Raw genomic sequence first — 20178 nt, forward strand, 5'->3', positions numbered from 1 at the left:
GCATCGGATTCAGTATTAAATTACCTTTCCAGGGATGTGCACCAATAGGATGGCATTTGGAAAGAACTCCCAGCAGAACGCTTCAAAGATGGAGGATATATTTACGATAAACATTAAAATAATAAGATTTTTGCAGAATCGACACCTCTTCAAACATCTTCGATTAAAACTGTAATCCGCAATACGTGCCACTTAAATTTTACATGCATCGGATTTAGTATTAAATTACCTTTTCAGAGATGTGCACCAATAGGATGGCATTTGGAAGGAACTCCCAGCAGAACGCTTCAAAGACGGAGGATATATTTACGATAAACATTAAAATAATAAGATTTTTGCAGAATCGACACCTCTTCAAATATCTTCGAATAAAACCATAATCCGCAATACGTGCCACTTAAATTTTACATGCATCGGATTCAGTATTAAATTACCTTTCCAAGGATGTGCACCAATAGGATGGCATTTGGAAGGAACTCCTAGCAGAACGCTTCAAAGATGGAGGATATATTTTCGATAAACATTAAAATAATAAGATTTTTGCAAAATTGACACCTCTTCAAACATCTTCGAATAAAACTGTAATCCGCAATACGTGCCTCTTAAAATTTACATGCATCGGATTCAGTATTAAATTACCTTTTCAGGGATGTGCACCAATAGGTGCGCGTTTGGAAGGAACTCCTAGCAGAACGCTTCAAAGATGGAGGATGTATTTACGATAAACATTAAAAAAATACGATTTTTGCATAATTGACACCTTTTCAAACATCTCCGAATAAAACTGTAATCCGCAATATGTGCCTCTTAAATTTCACATGCATCGGATTCAGTATTAAATTACCTTTCCAGGGATGTGCACCAATAGGATGGCATTTGGAAGGAACTCCCAGCAGAACGCTTCAAAGATGCTGGAGGATATATTTACGATAAACATTAAAATAATACGATTTTTGCAGAATTGACACCTCTTCAAACATCTTCGAATAAAACTATAATCCGCAATACGTGCCACTTAAATTTTACATGCATCGGATTCAGTATTAAATTATCTTTTCAGGGATGTGCACCAATAGGATGGCATTTGGAAGGAACTCCCAAATGAATCTAAAAAACATATTCGATATGTCAATGCTATTAGCGAGTCCGCACCCACCGTTTCTATGGGCAATGCGACTGCTTTTTCCCACTCGAAGTGCAATTATGCAAAGATTCGTGACTTTTGGACAGCAACAGCCAAAGATTTTGAATATATGGCTGAATTTTCAACTTGGGTATGGAACGGTTTGGCAATAAATCGTAACTGTTTGTCGGATACCGCCGTTGTAATCGATGAAAACCACGAAGTATCTTGGCTAGATTTACTCACAGCAAGTAACAATCCTTGCAGTAAAATTACGAACGAACTTGCCAAGCATTACGATAATTCTTCTGCAGTTGGTTGGTTAAGCAAACGTCTCGTAGACGCCTACTTTTTACTAAAAGCCAGTGAACCAAGAAACCGAAACGCCATAGGGGTTTTAGATTGCGACTCCACAGGGAAGATTTTGCAAAAATCCCCTATAAAGTCCGTGAAATTTTTCAAAACAGCGATGACAAAAGCTGAGGAAAAATTGCTACCGGTCGTTCTCCTTCCTTTCTTGTGCAATGGCCACTTTCGTTTGTTGCACTTTTCCACCCAAAATATATTCATACATTGTTACGATTCTTCGAATAAAGAAATGAGTACAGCTTTTTCAAAGTTTGTACATGATGGTGCAGATTTCCTAGTAGATTTCTTGGTAAATAATCGGTTATACACAGGGAGTTACAGTGTAAGTTCTAAACATATCGTGATGCAACCGGACAGTAATACTTGTGGGGTGGCAGTTTGTAAAACTGCTGATATTTTTTGCAGCGACAGTAATCTGAAATCTCAACATTCAAAAATGGATCTTAATTTTTTCACATCTTATCGACATTGGATGATTTATTATATTGTTTCAAATGCTATAAATGTTCATTCTGATTTAATAAATGCATTCAAATCTAATGCCAATTTACCACTGGGCTTGATGAACGTAGGAAACTCTTGCTGGTTTAATCTGTATTGCAAGCACTTAAATGTGTAATAGCAGCATGTGATGTTCCAATGTTGCATTATGAAAACGACAAACATATTGAAACACTGGACAAAAATATGTTTCTGTTATTACGTAATCTTGTTGGTAATGCGACAGTAGAGGAAAAACAAATTAAAAATGCTTTGAATGATATTAAAAATAAATTTCCGTTGGGACGTCAACATGATCCAGCAGAGTTTTTTGCCGAGTCATCATTACCATTGTTATTGAAGCACTGTGACGTGACATCGATATCGAAATACGTCACATTTCATCAGTGTAATTCTTGTGGCACAAAAAGTAGGCTTGATGAGAAAAGAAGAAAAGAAGTCTTACTGATGTTACCAATGTATGATTCTATTCAGGAGAATAATTTTTTATTAAAACGTTTCTCAATAGTAAAGAACTTTCACTTTGTAATAATTGCAAAATGGTGATTCATACCACAAATACGAAATTTTTACATTTACCCAAAGCTCTAGTTTTGTGCTTAGCTAGAAATACTGGCCTGCGGAAATCCAAAAGACAAGTCAAAGCAGACAAAAATTTAACTCTTGAAGATGCACACGGGCTTGAATATAACTATAAACTCGTAAGTGTCATTGCACATTTAGGTGATGAAAAGGAGAATGGCCATTATATCTGCTATTGCATCGAAAAATACAATGCGGTTTGGAAATTTGATGACAAATTAGTTCGATCCATTTCATACAATGACATGGTAAAAACAATACAAGATTGCGGATACATGCATTTTTACGTACAAACTAAAAGCGTAAACGATACAAAACGTGAATAGACACAAACACATTTATAGAAATTTCAAACAAGAGTGGTGAGGAGACTATTTGTGACACATGAGTTAAAAACATTTACTTTTTTTGCATTAAACTGATGTCAATGATAATTCAGTGAACTAATCTGAAAGCATTGTCTTCTGCTCTCAATTTCTGTAGTCACCATGTTACGTCAACATGTCTAATTATTATTTGTGTCTTTATCGACGTCACAGACTTACAGTAGTTCTGCATTTTAGATCGGCTAACTTGTTTATCAACATTTACACGTTCTAAGTAGCCTATACTTTGGTTGTTAGACTATGCAAATTGAAACTTTTAAGAGGTAGACCTAGCCTATGTACTCAACTTTTAAACAATAAGGGTTCCATGTAGCCTAACAGCAGTATGTTATTATTCACCAATTTAGCAATTGTGCTGATTAACCAACTTATTTCGAGAATTACTATTTTTGCACCAAACTTAACCCGCTATTATCATTAGCCTATACTAATCTACAAAAAAACTTCGCTCCAACTAATTCTCCATTGTCTAATTTAGTGGTTCTCAACCTGGGTGCCATTTACAATAGCCTACTCTGGGGTGTGTTTCTCATGTTCATTTTTATCTGTTTTCACATAATTAATTAGCTAGAATCGTTGTTGCTGATAAGAATTTAAAAGCACATTTGCTTTTGTTACATTTTTAATCAAGGGCGATTTTTCATCATACTGTGTATGATGTTTCGTGGTCACAAATCTTGTATTGTTGTCGTGATCACAAATCTGTGGCTCCCTTGTATTGTTGTGGCTTGTGATGTCACATGCAATGTTTGTACAAGTTGCGCTAATTGTCGATTGTAGTTTAGCAGGTGAATGCTGTGCATGGAAATCTTTTTGCCTATTTTGTCTGCTAAGAGAAAACCAATATAATAAGTTTCACACTGACTTCGAAATAAATAAACTTTACTTATTATTATTATTTGATAAAAATATTGTTTCAAAGTACAGTAGCATTTAATTTCCAAGTAAAACTAAAGAGTTACGATAAATATGTTGATTGTTGAAGTTGTTACTGTATTGTTAAATTGCCTTTTTCAAGGACATGCGCAACAAGCGAACTTGTCGACTTTTCTCCACACTGCATTATAGCTAAAAGTCAATCAGAGATGCTATACGGTTAAGGTTTGTTTCAACAACCTGCTGCATTCAAGGTGAAACTTCGTGGGTCTGCCATGGGGTGCCATAAAATATTTTTTTCTTCTGAAAGGTACCGTAAGCCTTAAAAGGTTGGGATACACTGATCTAGTTGGACGGCTAGCTTAATCGGCGCTTAAAAAATGCATTAATGGTGCATCAAATTTGAAAATAACTAAATTTTGAAAAGGTCATCACTAGAGCAAGTTTTTTTATGATCTAAAAAATCAAAAGATATGAATTTATTTTTTGAGATATATGACAATATATGACTTTAGTTGTTAAGCATCAAGTTTATGCTAATTTTCATAATTAACAACTCGCATAACTTACAAGTTTTCACATGTAGGCCTAGCCTACTGTGAACAATAACATATTGAACCCAAACATTTACGTTATTTCACTTCAAAATCTCAAGAAGAATTCAAATGTCTAACTCTAATGCATCTAATTAACAAGCACTGAAATGCAATTTCATTTATTGGACCTATACATATACTGTGCAATGTTTGCGTCTGCAAAATTTATGTTTGGATATAGCATTGATTTCAAAAAGGAAAATGATCGCTCCACATAATTATGCTAAAGTAGGAACAATTTTGCCATAGGCTACAATGCTGGAGAAATGTCTCGTTTACTCAGCTTTACAATTGCATTTACATCATGTTTTCTAAGCATTTCTTGATGTTTTTTCTCAATTGCACAGAGTAGCCTAATGGTCTATGTTGAAGTGCCTAGCGAAGCTCAATGAACTTGAACCTCATCAGGGTTCACACAGAAAGAAGTAAATAGCAATAAGCTAAGTCTTTTTCAATTACAGCAAAATAGCAAAAGCAGTTGTTGAATTCGCTAGCAGAAAAATCAATAAATGCTCGCCTACAAACAAACTTGATCTTGATCATTAAGAAACTTGATCATTAGTAGAAACTACACTTACATACAACCTCGCCAACATCAAGTTTAATGTAAATCCAGACAAAATTAATTGTCACATATCTATGGTTGTCGTCATTGTTCTGTCAGATTCACTACAGGCAGGTAGAATATGGCTACTGGCGATAGGTCCTGCCTTAACAAAAAACCTAGCGACCGCATGAGGTTGCCTCAATGGCGCGGTAGGAAAACCTTGCACATTACACCGATAATAGTTCTATTCGAAGATGTTTGAAGAGGTGTCAATTCTGCAAAAATCTTATTATTTTAATGTTTATCGTAAATATATCCTCCATTTTTAAAGCGTTCTGCTGGGAGTTCCTTCCAAATGCCATCCTATTGGTGCACATCCCTGGAAAGGTAATTTAATACTGAATCCGATGCATGTAAAATTTAAGCGGCACGTATTGCGGATTATAGTTTTATTTAAAGATGTTTGAAGAGGTGTCGATTCTGCAAAAATCTTATTATTTTAATGTTTATCATAAATATATCCTCCAGCATTTTGAAGCATTCTGCTGGGAGTTCCTTCTGAATGCCATCCTATTGGTGCACATCCCTGGAAAGGTAATTTAATACTAAATCCGATGCATGTAAAATTTAAGTGGCACGTATTGCGGATTATAGTTTTATTCGAAGATGTTTGAAGAGGTGTCAATTTTGCAAAAATCTTATTATTTTAATGTTCATCGTAAATATATCCTCCATCTTTGAAGCGTTCTGCTGGGAGTTCCTTCCAAATGCCATCCTATTGGTGCACATCCCTATAAAGGTAATTTAATACTGAATCCGATGCATGTAAAATTTAAGTGGCACGTATTGCGGATTACAGTTTTATTCGAAGATGTTTGAAGAGGTGATAATACTGCAAAAATCTTATTATTTTATTGTTTATCGTAAATATATCCTCCATCTTTAAAGCGTTCTGCTGGGAGTTCCTTCCAAATGCCATCCTATTGGTGCACATCCCTATAAAGGTAATTTAATACTGAATCCGATGCATGTAAAATTTAAGTGGCACATATTGCGGATTATAGTTTTATTCGAAGATGTTTGAAGAGGTGTCAATTATGCAAAAATCGTATTATTTTAATGTTTATCTTAAATATATCCTCCATCTTTGAAGCGTTCTGCCGGGAGGTCCTTCCAAATGCCATCCTATTGGTGCACATCCCTGGAAAAATAATTTAATACTGAATCCGATGCATGTAAAATTTAAGTAGCACATATTGCGGATTATAATTTTATTCGGAGATGTTTGAAGAGGTGTCGATTCTGCAAAAATCGTATTATTTTAATGTATATTGTAAATACATCCTCCATCTTTGAAGCGTTCTGCTGGGAGTTCCTTCCAAACGCGCACCTAATGGTGCACATCCCTGGAAAGGTAATTTAATACTGAATCCGATGCATGTAAAATTTAAGTGGCACGTATTGCGGATTATAGTTTTATTCGGAGATGTTTGAAGAGGTGTCGATTCTGCAAAAATCTTATTATTTTAATGTTTATCGTAAATATATCCTCCATCTTTGAAGCGTTCTGCTAGGAGTTCCTTCCAAATGCCATTCTATTGATGCACATCCCTATAAAGCTAATTTAATACTGAATCCGATGCATGTAAAATTTAAGTGGCACGTATTGCGGATTATAGTTTTATTCGAAGATATTTGAAGAGGTGTAAATTCTGCAAAAATCTTATTATTTTAATGTTTATCGTAAATATATCCTCCATCTTTAAAGCGTTCTGCTGGGAGTTCCTTCCAAATGCCATCCTATTGGTGCACATCCCTATAAAGGTAATTTAATACTGAATCCGATGCATGTAAAATTTAAGTGGCACGTATTGCGGATTATAATTTTATTCGAAGATGTTTGAAGAGGTGTCAATTTTGCAAAAATCTTATTATTTTAATGTTTATCGTAAATATATCCTCCATCTTTAAAGCGTTCTGCTGGGAGTTCCTTGTAATGCCATTCTATTGGTGCACATCCCTATAAAGGTAATTTAATACTGAATCCGATGCATGTAAAATTTAAATAGCACATATTGCGGATTATAGTTTTATTCGAAGATGTTTGAAGAGGTGTCGATTCTGCAAAAATCTTATTATTTTAATGCTTATCGTAAATATATCCTCCATCTTTGAAGCGTTCTGCTGGGAGTTGCTTCCAAATGCCATCCTATTGGTGCACATCCCTATAAAGGTAATTTAATACTGAATCCGATGCATGTAAAATTTAAGAGGCACGTATTGCGGATTACAGTTTTATTCGGAGATGTTTGAAAAGGTGTCAATTATGCAAAAATCGTATTATTTTAATGTATGTTGTAAATACATCCTCCATCTTTGAAGCGTTCTGCTAGGAGTTCCTTCCAAACGCGCACCTATTGGTGCACATCCCTGGAAAGGTAATTTAATACTGAATCCGATGCATGTAAAATTTAAGTGGCACGTGTTGTGGATTATAGTTTTATTTAAGATTTTTCGAATGTATGTCTGGTCGCATTTCATGCCTCGCACTTATTCACGGATAACTTTTTTAGGCGGAAAACAGAAAAATTATTCTGCCAGAATGACGGTGGTGCGAAATATATAATGCGACCTGAGCTACTTTCGACAAATCTCAAATAAAACTATCCGCAACACATGCCCAGGGCCGGATTTAGCTGATGGGGGGCCCGGGGCACTTTTAGATCGGGGGGCCCCGTGCAAAAAAATTTTTCGCGCCTGCGGCGCGAAAAACCATCTCTACGTCTACAGCAGCATCAGTCCAGTAGGCTACTGCACAGCATTTTGCAGAAACTTTAAAGGCCAAAAGGAAAAAAATAACACAACATCACATTTTTTCCACCTAGGGGGGCCCTTCAAAAGTCGGGGGGCCCGGGGCAACTGCCCCCTCTGCCCCCCCTAAATCCGGGCCTGCACATGCCACTTACATTTTACATGCATCGGATTCAGTATTGAATTACCTTTCCAGGGGTATGCACCAATAGGTGGGCATTTGGAAGGAACTTTAGGAAAATGAATTTTTGACATATAGACGTCGAGCGAAAAATGCGTAAAGCCAAGTTTCAGATGGCATGTCTGTAGTACACATATGTACCGTTAGTCCAAAAGCGATACATGATTGATTGATTGATTGAATTTTTATCCTCGGACTGAGAAAGCTTCTTGCAGAGCTAAATCCTGGCAGTTTCGCATAGCCTACTTGTAGAGGCTTTGAATCACTGACGCAGGCCCGGTCACCGAGATTGACAGAGTGAAGTTTCCGATTGTTGAAGTCTTGTTGCCGGGGAACTATTCCATCTATTAGATGCCGCTGAATGGAGAGCAGTCCTTCTTCCAGACAATTGTTTACCTAACAAACGTCATATAAAAACCGTTCAAGTCTACTAAATATTACGTCATGGAAGTTGCTAGAAAATGTGCCAAAATTGCACCATCGTTCATAGACTTGTGTCAAACCTGTTTAAACCTGTTTAAACCTGTTTCAGTTTGAAACCTGTTTAAACATGAAATATTGCATCAGCCTCTGGAACAAATGTTTGAATGACTTCATAATTGTCTTTCATTATTGCGTCACACTAACTGCTGACGTGCCTTTGAGTTATCACAAATTTTTCTGATTCATTCTTGAAGTAGTTTGTTGGAAGTCGGTCGCACATTTAACTGGTTTATTTGGTGCTTGCTAGCTGGACAAATTCTCCGTCTTTTATTCAATTAGTCTGGTTTGTAGTGACAAGTTTAAGTGGTGTACGGCGTTGCACCCCCTCGTTTTCGGTAGCCGCGGGCTAATTTTTACAGAAATACACTGTTTGAAAAGAAGTTCAAGTGTGTGTTTCTTCGGTCATTATATACAGACGAACGGATCCGGGAACTTTATGTTAAAATTTTCCCACGAAGAGATTATGGTTTACCGCTGTGACCATAAATAATAAAAGACGTGGATTGTTAGCTGGTAGGCCAAGAAGCACTTTAAGCATAAAAAATAAAGACGATTCTCTGGCTAGTGTTTGTACGGAAGCACAGGCAAGACATAAATAATAAAAGACGTGTTTGTTGTCAGCTAGTGCAGAAGAACTACTTAGAAGTACAAGAAATAATAAAAGAAGATTTTGCTGGTTGGTAGTCTACCCTCTTACAGAAGCAATGAAAAGTGAAGACATTTCTTCTCAGTTTGGTACTGAAGAAAAATAACTTTGACATTCATTGGCAAGATAAAAGATTAAAGACAATCGATCTGTGCTTGGAGATTCAAGTGGACGAATCCAAGCAAGTTTTGTGGACTTTTGGACTTCATATACCCGTACAGCTACGGTATCGTGCATTTAAATTCTTTTTGTATTTTACGGTTTTTGCAGTTAAGTTTTTTATAACTTAATTTTGTGTGTTTGTGTAACTTAATTTTTTAATTGTTAAATTTAGCCCCAAATATTTAATATGTCTACACTCGGTGGCGACAGGGACTCGGCCGCCGTCGACTCGACTGAGTTTAAGCTTGATGATGTTCTTTGCGGTCGGGCAGGCCATTCTGGGGAGGGACCCAGTAACGATGAGGCTAAGTCAGTTCGAGAGGCCCGGCATCTTAGAAGGGATATTTTGACTCAAATTGGGAACTTTTTGTAGCCCTAGGTTCTTTGAGTGATAAGCAGGAACTGTTAATTTTTAGATCTAAGTTCTCTACTTTGGAAGAGGATTTACGGCATTTCCATGCTCTTTTGACTAAAATTTTTAATTCTGCAATCTTGGCAGAACTTCATGATAGGGTAGATCTCCGAATTTAACTCGTTAAAAAATAACTTTGAACAAAAAGTAAGTGAGTTCTCAGATATGTTGGATGCTGACATACATCCTGAGGATAGCGCCTCAAATGTAAGCACTAGGATGTCTACGAGTTCGTCTCGGATAGTTGCACAAATTAACCTACAGCTGAAACGAGAAGAGCTCCAGATACAAGCCGAAGCCGAAGCGAGAGCTGCTGAGGCTGCCATGAGAGCGGAGGCCATACGAGCTGAGGCTGCCGCGAGAGCTGAGGCCATACGAGCTGAGGCTGCTGCGAGAGCTGAGGCCGAAGCGAGAGCTGCTGAGGCCGCCGCCAGAGCTGAGGCCGTACGAACTGAGGCTGCCGCGAAAGCCGAAACGAGAGCTGCTGAGTTCGCATTCAAAGACGCACAGTTGAGGGCTGAACAACGTAAGGAGGTAGCTTTAACTGAATATCGATCAGAGGTGGGCTCCCGGCGTAGCTCTAAGAAGGGATCTTCTAGGCATTCCAGAAGTGAACATCAATCACAGTTTAATTTACATAACCTTTTCCAGACGCCTGTTCAATCTGTAAGTGGACCAGTGCAATCCACACGTGTTCCAGCCGTTTCAGGAGGTCTTGGGGCCGCGGCTAAGGGTCTTCCGAAGGCTGTAGGGCCAAGGCCTGCGAATTATAGCCGAACTCCTCCCCCAGAGCATGCAGGTCACGGGGCCGCCATTAGCAGTAATGTTTTGCCCCCTTCACAGTTTTCTGCGCCGTTAGTTTTTGATCGCCCAGCTACACGTAATTTGGGTGATTGTGAGAGGCGTAACGCGTCTCCTGATTTTAACGTTTGTGAGGATCTTGATCGGGCTGTGCATGTGACTGAGCCCCATCAGCCCCTTAAGGGATATAGCTTGTCTTCTCCCGCTAAATCGAGTTCTCAACAACAGGATTGCTTTTTTGAATACCAAAATAGTAGGACGTTTTTCGATAAGGCGGCCTTGATTGGTTACGATGGTAATAATATGCCATTTATTTTCTTTAAAAATCGTGTTGCGGCCTTAATGGCAGCTTCACCCTTTAAAGGAACTCGTTTAACTTTGTTACAAGCAGCTTGTGTTAGAACAGCTGCACAAAAGATTGCTAATTTGGTTTCTGACACTCCTGGCTTGTCAGAGGAAAACCGGATAGAAATGTCGTTAGCTCGCTTGTCCCAGCGTTTTGGGGTTCGTGGAGGTCTTTTCGCCGAACCGGAAATTAGAAAGTATCGCTATGGTAGCAAATTGACTTCGATCTCTTCCAGTGATCTGAAAGAGTTTAAAGATGAATTGTCGCAGTGTCTGCTTTACGCGCAAGCTTATGGTCAGCGTGACAAATTGGAAGGACGTTTTGTTTTGGATTTGGCTAAGCGACTCCCGTTTGACGCTAAGCAGCGTTATCTTGACTTTTTAGGTGATCAGTATGGTGGTACTGATGAGCCTACTTTTCAGAGTTTGTTTGAATTTGTAGTACGGGAGAAAACGCGCAAGTCGACTGATTTTAGCATTATGCTAATGGGCGATTCTGGTGAGTCGCAGCATTTTAAAAAGTTTGGCAAAGGAAAATTGCCTTCTTGTTCGGTTAGGCAGACGTCGGTAAAACCCCATGATAATGTGATTTCAGGGAGTTCGCAGTACTCGACTGCTGTTGGCGCACCGCGCGGTGGTGTGGCCAGACGTAGTGACATACCGGCATGTTTTTATTGTTCGTCACGTGGTCAAGTTGAATATCATTTTTTTGTCTAATTGTAAAGATTTTTTGCGTTTGACACCTAAAGATCGGAGAGATGTTATTGTGAAAGCTGGAAAATGTTTGAATTGTTTGCGCCAGCATATGGTTAGGGACTGTAATCATGCAAACAACTGTCGTCAATGTGGGCCTAACAACGATAGGAAACACTATTTTCTTCTGCATGATTTTTATGTGACGTCACATGATTCTCTGGATTCGATTGGCAAAGATGATGCTGGTGCCAGAGTTCCTGTGCGTAATGTTAAGATTGGAAATGTTAAAGCAGCCTTTAACCGCATTACTGCTGCTCGTGTTTTGAATCCAATGACTGGCAAATCGAAGTTGGTGTATTGTCAGCATGATCCTGTTTCGCAGTTGACTTTTGTTTCGAGTGATTTGGTGTGCGAACTTAACGTTAGACCGTATGACAAAGCGTCGTTTAAAATGGATACTCTGGCTGGTCAGAAACCTACTTGTGCTGAACTTGTTAAACTCAACATTCAGTCGTTAGAGACGAATGAACTGTTTTGTGATATAACTTCGGTGGCCCAGCTTGGGCTGACGATGTTAAGACTTTACCACATAAGCAGGATTTAAGTGGTTTCCGTCATTTTCATGACGTGAATATGTTTCATTTGAATGATTGTAGTACTGTAGATGTACTGATTGGAAACGACAACGCTTATTTGATGTGGGCAAAAGAAGAACGTGTTGGTGAGAATCGTAGTGAACCGCATGCTTTACTCACTCCTCTCGGTTGGTTGGCTTGTGGTGGTAAGTCACCCTTAGATGAAAGCGTTGCTAAAGTGTGCAGAGTGCAGACGTCTTCAGAGTCGGATGTCATCTCTGGCTTTCAGCGTAAAATTGAGTTTCGCGATATGGAAATAGCAGACCTGAATAAAGTCATTCAGGATTTGACTTTGCAAAATGAAACCTGTGAATTGTCTCGCAATGACATTTTGGCTAGAGAACTTGTCGAACCGAATATTGAGTTGAAAGATGGTCGATTTGAGATAGCCTACCTGTACCGTTGAAGGAAGATATTGATTTACCTAACAATTTTGTGTTGGCGTCAGATTGAGCTGCTGCTTTAAGGAAGAAGGCTTTAAAACAACCTGAACTTCGTGATTTCCTTACTGACACCATGAAAGATCTTAAATCAAATGGCTATATTGAGCGTACTGGTGAAGCAGGAAATGTCAAGGGATTTGAGTGGTATTTACCATACTTTGTGACGTCACAATTAAAAAAGCGCATTGTTTACGATGGCAAGTCTGAATTTCGAGGAACTTGTGTTTATGATGTAATGTTTTCGTGTCCTGATTTGTTAAACCCTCTGGCAGATCTCTTGGCCAGATTTCGGCTTAGTGGATTTGGTTTCGTGGCTGATATGACCAAGTACTTTTTTCACATTTTAGACTCTTCAATACGTAAGCCCAATTTTATTGAACTGCTTTTGCTTACGTACACAGGCAGTGCCGTTCGGATCGTGAACGAACGCCCTTTGGTTCCTTTGAGTGACGACCCTAGGGATTTTACTGTCATCACCCCTGCCTCACTTTTGACCCCATACTTAAACCCATACTGTGATGTTGGGAAACCACATGATCGTGACCAACTAAGAAGGGATTATCGGTTCAATTTGTCACTTTCTCAGCAGTTTTGGAGTAAATGGATCGATTTTTACTTGCCAGAGCTTCAGGGCCGGAAAAAATGGCTAAAAATGGCCGAGAATTTGGAGCCTGGTCAACTTGTAGTGGTGGGTTCTCTCCAAGACATTAGTAAACGTGGGAAGTATCAACTTGGGAGGGTGCATGAGGTGGTCCCACAAATTAGGAAAGGAAAGCCTGTAGTTCGTAGAGCTAAAGTTGCCGTCTGCAACTATGATGAGAGTACGGGGAAAGTGAAAGTAGACTACGTGTTGAGGGATATTTCGTGCCTCGCCCCCGTAAAGAACACCTAAGTGTTAGGGTTTGAGCCTGGTTTTGTCTGCGGTGGCCGATACTTGTCTGAGCCCAGAACAGTCGGTTATTATCGCAACCATTGTACATAGCGTCATTTTAGCGTGTACCTATGGTACCCATTTCATGTATCGTCGTGTATTATTCGTATTGCTGTTCATTCTTTGCATGCCCTTTGTATTTACGTATTAACTTAAACGTGAGTGATTCAAACAATTTGTGTATCATGTGTTTTTATTCATTGGCTCACAATTGTCGTCAATTCTTTTTTAGTTATGCCATGACAGACTGTCATAACTAGGGGCCGCTATGTTCCAGACAATTGTTTACCTAACAAACGTCATATAAAAACCGTTCAAGTCTACTAAATATTACGTCATGGAAGTTGCTACAAAATGTGCCAAAATTGCACCATCGTTCATAGACTTGTGTCAAACCTGTTTAAACCTATTTCAGTTTGAAACCTGTTTAAACATGGAATATTGCATCAGCCTCTGGAACAAATGTTTGAATGACTTCATAATTGTCTTTCATTATTGCGTCACACTAACTGCTGACGTGCCTTTGAGTTATCACAAATTTTTCTGATTCATTCTTGAAGTTGTTTGTTGGAAGTCGGTCGCACATTTAACTGGTTTATTTGGTGCTTGCTAGCTGGACAAATTCTCCGTCTTTTATCCAATTAGTCTGGTTTGTAGTGACAAGTTTAAGTGGTGTACGGCGTTGCACCCCCTCGTTTTCGGTAGCCGCGGGCTAATTTTTACAGAAATACACTGTTTGAAAAGAAGTTCAAATGTGTGTTTCTTCGGTCATTATATACAGACGAACGGACCCGGGAACTTTATGTTAAAATTTTCCCACGAAGAGATTATGGTTTACCGCTGTGACCAGTCCTTAACGTGCGTTGCTCAAGCGCACACCCCGAGAGTCAAACCAGCGCCGCTTGATCTTGAAGCTTCTTCGTTCCAAAAGTGATGCGCTAACCAATTGAGCTATTGGGGCGGACATCTAACATCATTCATTTTAGGGTTTTTCTCTCTAAACTGAACACCTTTTAATCATTTTATTGCAAAAAATATTCGCTGAACTTTATCTAAACTTTAACATTCACTGTTTTGGTCACATAACACCAATAAATGCACATTGTTTTGCCAAATTTGCAAAATTTCCGAATTGAAGTAACCAGTGTTGTACGTTGACGCCGTCAATTTGACGGCGTCAACTTTTTGTTGACGCTGAAGCTAGCGCCGTTAATTTATTTTTTAGTTGACGGAAGTGATAGCGCCGTCAACTATTTGGCCGATTTTAAGCGTCAAGCGCTATGCGTCATTTTTTGTTTTCTTGGAAAATCTCGTTTCACAATCAGCGTTTCACGATGTATTCTGGCCATGGCGACTCATCCGAATTACCAGCTTTCACGTTGGTTGGAATGGCTACCTGGAATATACAAGCGGAAGAAGTTTGCCAAATGGTGATCACTCATATCATGAGTAGTATCGAAAACGAGGGATCAAAGAGAGAAAGAGGAAAATCAATGAATGTCATCGCGGAGGTTGAAGATGCATTATTTCAAGAGCTCTATTCTATACCCTTGAAAACAGCGATGTTGGTGCAGTGGACCTCGTTAAAAGATTTATATATGCTAAACCATCACAGCACGCTTGGAACAGTGATCCCTTTCCGAGTAAACGTTTTCAAGACCTGTTCTTGAATTACAACACACCAATACCATTCAGCGCTATTGTGAAACGCATGTTTTCACTTGGAAAGGACATTATGCGTCCCAAACGCAGCAGATTGTCAGACAAACGTTTTGAAATGCTTGTGTTTCTACAAGTAAATAACTAATAAGCTAAGCAGCTAATTACAATACAGTCTCAAAACATAAATCCTGCTCTTTATTTATAGCCATTGTTCGCCTAAACTTGGTTGCAATATTTCCGTTTTGTGAGACCCTGGCTAAAATAGCGCTAGAAATTAGCGCTGACGCTTACGCCGTCAAATTCTTCAAGAGCTTACGCAGTACTTTACGCCGTAAAGATTTTAGGCAATTCGCGCTGACGCCGTCAATTTATTTCATTGACGCGTACAACACTGGAAATAACACAGTTGGAAAAGGCACAGTTTCCTGCTCAACTAAATATGCAGTATATCCATTGAACATTGTTGTTCATTTCCTTCTTCCGTAAATTCGGACACTGCCGATAGATGCCTTCAACAGTCTGCAGAACAGTTTGGAATCTCTGTTCACACTTTGCCGATGAAAGATAGTCGCATCCAAGCATGACGCCCCGTTCAGCTGCATCCTGCCTTACAACTGTGGAGCAAGTTGCATATGAAGGACAGGTGTCTCACTGAAGAACATCTTCGTCCATGAAACTTGTACAATGGCCAAGCTTTAGTGCAAAAAGGAACCAGGAATCTTCATTGATTAGATCAGCCAAGTTGGTGGCTGGCAACACTAGAATCAACCTTGGTTTTCCAAAACCTTCTACAAATCTTTCTAATGGCTGTCTGAAACTTTTCATTTTCTTTAGTAGCCTCCCAGCTAGAAAGCTACGTATATTACACGTTGATTTTTGGTTGATTTTAGGTAATATGGTATCTTAGGTAGAATTCAGGTGTTATTAAGGAGTTTGTGTACACCAACAAAAATTCACTTGTTTAAAAAACATTTTTTTAGAGACATAAGTTATTTTAGCTATCATTTAGTATGACTAGTGTGTAAATATGATTCTAGAAGTTTTATTAGGGATTATTTTGTGAATATAACTCTTGCAAAAATAACACGTGTTTTCCACGTACATTACACGTGTTCAAAATCCTATGATTATTTGACTAATTTTTAAGGTATATAAGGTAAAATCACACCCAGAAGAGGGCATACAAAAGAGAAAAAAATGTTTACCCGAGCAGAAGGATGTTTTACCGGAATTTTTTGTATGTTGATTATATGTTGTTTCCACGTGTATTGCACGTTTCCATCTGTTGAAAAGTAACACGTGTTTTCCACGTATATTAAACGTGTTGAAGTTCTTTCGTTCATTTGGGCAATTTTTAATCTGTGTTAGGTAAAACTACCTCCCAAGGACGGTATAAACAGAAAGAATTCTCCACTCAAGTGGATTGGTGTCAACCACGCTCCTCCGCATTTTTTAGGATATAAGTTAGATTATGCTGTGTTTTTGTTTTATTACGTTATGTAAAAAGGAAACTTCATGACATTTTTTAGTCGCAAATTAATGTGATCTTTTAACGATAGTTCTTAGTGTAAATTTAAGTGGTCTCGCTTACTGATATTAAACAATTACTTACTAAGGTTTGGTACGGTAGCCACTTTAACACGTCGAAATTCTGCCACTAAAAATGACTAGAATGAAACCGCCAACCAATCATAAGCTCCGGTTTAAGTGACGTAAAAATGGCGAAAAGAAGATGATAGAAAGCAAATTAAGTGATGGATTTTTTGTCAGCTGGTTGGCTTAGGGGTTAAGGTTAGGGCTAGAAAGTAGTCATTTCATTGACGCGGGTTCGATTCCCACCACTGCTATTGCTCTTTTTCTTCTGTAATTACCAAATAAAGTTCAAAACAAGCATTAACTCTCCGAATGAGTGCTAGAAGGGTCACAATTGGACAGTAGCCTCTTATAACAATATGCGTTATACAAATGTGTTAAATAAGTACAAATGTATTAAATTATTGATTTCAGATACGGTACGCGGAAATCAGGTAGAATGTGGGTGTAAAAACACGTAAAATCCACCACCAAATATACGTGAAATAGTGTCGACACATATACGTGTATTATACGTGAAAATTAACCTATAATACACGACCCAAGGAACGTAGAATCTACGTGTCAGATACGAGGAAATTAGGTGTAACGCGGGTGTAAAACACGTATCCACCACCAAATATACGTGTAATACACGTGAAATAGTGTCGACACTTATACGTGTATTATACGTGAAAATTAACGTATAATACACGACCCAAGGAACGTAGAATCTACGTGTCAGATACGAGGAAATTAGGTGTAATGCGGGTGTAAAACACGTAAAATCCACCACCAAATATACGTGTAATACACGTGAAATAGTGTCGACACATATGCGTGTATTATACGTGAAAATTAACGTATAATACACGACCCAAGGAACGTCGAATCTACGTGTCAGATACGAGGAAATTAGGTGTAATGCGGGTGTAAAACACGTAAAATCCACCACCAAATATACGTGGAAAACACGTGTATTAGTGTTGTCAGATACGAGGAAATTAGGTGTAATGCGGGCGTAAAACACGTAAAATCCACCACCAAATATACGTGTAATACACGTGAAATAGTGTCGACACATATGCGTGTATTATACGTGAAAATTAACGTATAATACACGACCCAAGGTACGTAGAATCTACGTGTAATACACGTGAAATTTCTAGCTGGGCTATTGCTCTTGCCATTGCTGCTTTCTCAGCTGGCAGTGTTTTGGTGCTGAAAAGGGCAAAGGGAGCAAGTTCCCCAGACAAGTACCATGTGTGTAGCATGAAATACTTGCGCGCTACCAGCTTGTCTTCTTCTTTGTATTGGTGTAACACTTCAATAAAGCGCAAGTCGGTTGTTGGTGCATTGACTTGGCACGGTGCTAAAAACCAGTACCAGCCATAGCACGACCAGATAAATTGGACAAGACGTTTAAACTTTGCAATTTGAATGTAATACACCATTTGCACGTCATGAACCAGTAGGCTATGTCTGATAGAAAGCAAAGGGATAAGTGTTCAACCATGTCGGAGTCGGTGTTTTGTAATAGCAAAGTACTGGATGCACAGTTGCTTGGGCGTGTGTCCAGTGAAAGCCCAGGATTTCATTTTGCACATGAGAGGAATAATTTTCTGAAAAGTCCATTGCAATCAAAACTTCACCTTCTTGCAAATTTTCTTTTCTGGAATTTGATTGTGCTTTGGACACATAACTATGTGGAAAAAGTTAGACTAGCTTCTCAATCAAGGTTTCTATAAAATCTGAAACACTCGTGATCATGGTAACAATTTCTGCTCTATCAACTGTCGTCCACTGTTTAAAAGTGATGTGTTCATCATGATCCTCAAACAGCGAGTTAAGGTGGCTTCTCAAAACTTTTGAAGATGGACATTGGACACACTTGCAAAACATGCATTCTCTTTAGGTAATATCACAGACCATTAAAGAAAGCAAGTCTGTAAGATTCTGCCAAGTTTCCCGTCTCTATCAGTAACTTAGGATTCTCATGAATTAGACAAACACAAACTGAATGGGTTCCGAAAGCTCCTGCCAAAACGCACCATTTTGGCCTTAATGTGCAAAATTTTGACAGACTAATCTTCATATCTGGTTGTCTCTTTTTAAACTCCTGATACAACTCATTTAGTGTCACCAAAACCAATCGTTTTTGTTGATAGCATTTTTTGCCCACACACACTTTATCCTTTTGACCCTCTTTTGACCTAGGCCTACTAAATTCATCATCTTCATAGAACTTCAACACAGAATCAATAATCTCTTGAGGGAAAGCCCTTTGTTGACGTGGTTGAGGTTTTAGAAGATTGGTTTTGGTTCCGAAATTCCGAAAAATATTTCGGAAAGTATTTTTATAGACGTTTTTGTGATGCTTGCTTTTCTTGCCAAATCACATATAGCAGTCTTAATATACGATTTTATGTCTTACTTTTCGCAATTGCACTCTTTGACAAGTCGAGTTTTTTTTTATTTCAATTTCTGTGTTCATTGTTCATTTTCCAATGGAAAAAATATAATATTTTATCAGCTTCCGATTGTTGCTGCTTTCATCGTATTGTTAACCGGGCAATTTTTCACTGATCATTTTTTTAGGCGGATCGCACAAAATTATCCTGCCAGAATGACACCATCAGCATTCTGGCAGAATAATTTTGCGCGATCTGCCTAAAAAAATGATCCGTAAAAAATTGCTCGGTTACAATGCGATGAAAGCAGCAACACTCGGAAGTTGATAAAATCACTTCTCGTTATCACATCAAAGTAAATGCAGTGTTGTACGTTGACGCCGTCAATTTGACGGCGTCATTTGACGGCGTCAACTTTTTGTTGACGCTGAGGCTAGCGCCGTCAATTTATTTTTCAGTTGACGGAAGTGATAGCGCCGTCAACTATTTTGCCGATTTTAAGCGTCAAGCGCTATGCGTCATTTTTGTTTCATGGAAAATCTCGTTACACAATAAGAGTTTCACAGTGTATTCTGGCCAACGCGACTCATCCGAATTACCGGCTTTTGCGTTGGTTGGAATGGCTCCCTGGAATACACGCGGAAGAAGTTCGCCAAATGGTGATCACCTATGTATTGAGAACGAGGGATCAGAGACAGAAAGCGAAAAATCCATGACTGGCATCGCGGACGTTGAAGATACCTTATTTCAAGAGCTCTATGCCCCTGAAAAGAGCGATATTGGTGCAGTGGACCTCGTTAAAAGATTTATAGCCTACATGCTAAACTATCACAGCACGCTTGGAACAGTGATACCTTTCCGAGTAGCCTAAAGAAAACGTTTTCCACTTGTTTTTGAAATACAACACACCAATACCAACCAGCGCTGCTGTGGAACGCATGTTTTCACTTGGAAAGGACAATATGCGTCCCAAACGCAGCAGATTGTCAGACAAACGTTTTGAAAGG

This window comes from Aplidium turbinatum, chromosome 1 (assembly GCF_918807975.1).
Source record: "Aplidium turbinatum chromosome 1, kaAplTurb1.1, whole genome shotgun sequence".
Lineage (NCBI taxonomy): Eukaryota > Metazoa > Chordata > Ascidiacea > Aplousobranchia > Polyclinidae > Aplidium > Aplidium turbinatum.